This window comes from Penaeus chinensis, chromosome 23 (genome assembly GCF_019202785.1).
Source record: "Penaeus chinensis breed Huanghai No. 1 chromosome 23, ASM1920278v2, whole genome shotgun sequence".
NCBI classification, from domain to species: Eukaryota; Metazoa; Arthropoda; class Malacostraca; order Decapoda; family Penaeidae; genus Penaeus; species Penaeus chinensis.
In genome coordinates this window covers 5631205-5634080 of record NC_061841.1, presented here as the reverse complement: position 1 = coordinate 5634080, position 2876 = coordinate 5631205, and positions in this window count along the sequence as shown.

The window sequence follows — 2876 nt, the reverse complement described above, 5'->3', positions numbered from 1 at the left end:
ATAAACTTATGCGACAACATAAAACATGCACTGTCAGCGATTCCATTTAAATCCCCCCCCCCCACACCAACCCCTCATACCCCCAAGGGAACTCTAGCAGTCACACCAGCAGGCAGACAGACCCGAGTACGAAAATAACTACGGACTTTATCTCTCTTCCGACGTGGAGGCACTGGCACCCCGCCCCCCCCTCCCATTTCCCCTCCCTCTTCTCTCTCCCCCTTTACCCTCCCACTACCCTACCCTACTCCTACTATTTCTCATCTTACTCCCTCTTCTTCTCTCTTTTTTTCTTCTTTTTCTCCTCCTCCTCTTTCTTCACTATCTTACTCTTACTCTTCCTCCTGATCCTCTTCCTTTTCCCTTCTCTTCCTCGTCCTCGTCCTCCTTGTCCTCTTCCTCGTCCTTCTCTTTCTCCTTCTCCTTCTCCTTCTTCTTCTCCTTTTCCTCCTCCTCTCACTTTCTCATCCTTGTCTTCCTTACCAGCATCTAAATGGACCTTTCATGGTAATTTAATGTGGGTGAGAGAGAGAGAGAGAGAGAGAGAGAGAGAGAGAGAGAGAGAGAGAGAGAGAGAGAGAGAGAGAGAGAGAGAGAGAGAGAGAGAGAGAGAGAGAGAGAGAGCAAAACAATTTATAGAACATAATCAAACTCCCGCCTGGCGAAGAAAATAATACACGTCGACGTTCTATTGAAAAAATAGTCAAAAATAATACTGTGACCTCGTGAAGAATGTCTTTTTCTTCCCCCTTCTCTCTGTCTCTGATTTTGCCTCTCTCTCTCTAGGTCTTTCCTTTCCTTCCCTTCCCTCTCATCTTACTTTCCTTCCTTCCCTCCTCTCTTTTCCTCTGCCTCCCTTCCCCTCCTCTACCTCTCTCTTCCTACCCTTCCCCTTTCCCCTCTCCCTCCCTTTTCTCCTTCTACCTCCTCCTCTCTCTGCATCTCCCACTTCCCATCTTCCCCATTCCTCTTCCCCTTTCCCCTTCTACCCCCTTCCCTTCCCCTTCTTTTCCAACTCCTTCCCCTCTCCCTTCTCCCTTCCACCTCCAGCTCCTTCCCCCTCCCCACCTGCTTCCTTCCTCTCTCTCTCCCTCCACCTCCCTCTCCCTCTCCCTTCCCGATCTCCCTCCCCCCCTTCCCCCTTCCCCTCCGCCTGCTCCCCCCCCCCCACGCCCCCCAAAGAAGGACGCTGAACAACAGCCTTCCCGCCTCTTGCTTGGCTCCGCGCTTGCCCATCGTATGATAAAGCCAATCCCCTTCTTTCCCCCCCCCCCCCCTCTCTCTCTCTCTCTCTCTCTCTCTCTCTCTCTCTCTCTCTCTCTCTCTCTCTCTCTCTCTCTCTCTCTCTCTCTCTCTCTTCTCTTTCCCCTCTATTTGGACCGGAAACACTTGGCATTTCATCGGCGTTCGTAACTGCTGGTCTTGCGATGGAGAAGAGTGGGGAGAAAAAAGAGGGGAAAAGGAAAATGGAAGGAGGAAGAGGGGATGAGAGGGGATGAGGAAAAGATAGAAGAGGAAAAAGAAGGAAGATGGAAGATGGAAGATGAAAAAGAAGGAAGATGGAAGATGGAAGATGAAAAATATAGAAGATGGAAGAGGAAGATGAGAAAGATGGAAGAGGAAAAGGAGGAGAAAGAAGAGGGAACGGGGAATAAGATAAAGGGGATAAGAACGAGGGGTGAAGTGAGTGAAGAGAGGGGAGATGGAAAGAGAAAGGGAGAAGGAGAATAAAAAGACAATTACGTATAAGGAAGAGGGAAAAGGGAGAAAAGAGAGGAAGTAGCAGAAAGAGAAGAAGAGGTAGAGGGAAGAGAGGACAACAGGAGAGGAAAGAGGAGAGAGTAAGAGGATAGGGAAAAGAGAGCAGAAAATAAGAAAAAAAAAAGAAAAAAAAAATAAAACAAAAGAAAGAAGCTAGAAATGAAACAGAGACAGAGAACACAAGAAAGATAGGTCAGTGCAGAAGAAGAACAGAAACACAACAAACAAGAAGGAAGGCGGGAAGGAGAAGAAAGAAGAAGAAAAAAGTAAAGAAAAATAAAAAGAAAAAGAAAAAGCAAAAGAAGAAGAAGAAAAAGAAGAAGAAAAAGATGGAAAAAAAAGAAAAGAAGAAGAAGAAGAAGAAGAAAAAAAAAGTAGAGGAAAAAAGAAAAAGAAGAAGAAAAAGAAGAAGAAAAAGAAGAAGAAAAAGAAGAAAAAGAAGAAGAAAAAGAAGAAGAAAAAGAAGAAGAAGAAAAAAAGAAGAAGAAGAAGAAAAAGAAGAAGGAGAAGGGAAAGAGGGGATAGAAGGACCCAGCAGGAGGAAGGAGGTCGCAGGACAATGCATCATCCCAGATATGCGGCCGCGAGACAGTTGCTGGCAGACAGACCGAACCCGCCCTCCACCCAAGGGCACGCACAAGCACAAGCACAAGCACGAGTACTTGCGTTATCTCTACCTGTCCGCATCGGCGTGTTTGGGTGTGCTTGTACGTCTATCAGTCTGTATAGTCGTTACCTTCTTTTCTTATTAATCTCCAGTTTACTTTTCTCTCTTACTCTATTCCATCACTCTTCATCAATCAATCAGTCTGTCCATCTGTAAACATATTGTCAAACTTACGTACATACATGCATGTATGTATGCATAAACACACAGACACACACACACACAGACACACACACACAAACACACACACACACACACACACACACACACACACACACACAACCACATAAACTTCTCTACATCTCGCTTCCTCCTCTTCCTCCATCTCTCCCTACCATGACCTTCCTATCCATCTCCTTGTCTCTCTCCTCCGTGTCCTATCTCTTAATAAAATCCCTGTCTCTTTCTCCCTCTCCTTCTCACACGGACGCCAAGGGAGGCAACGCCT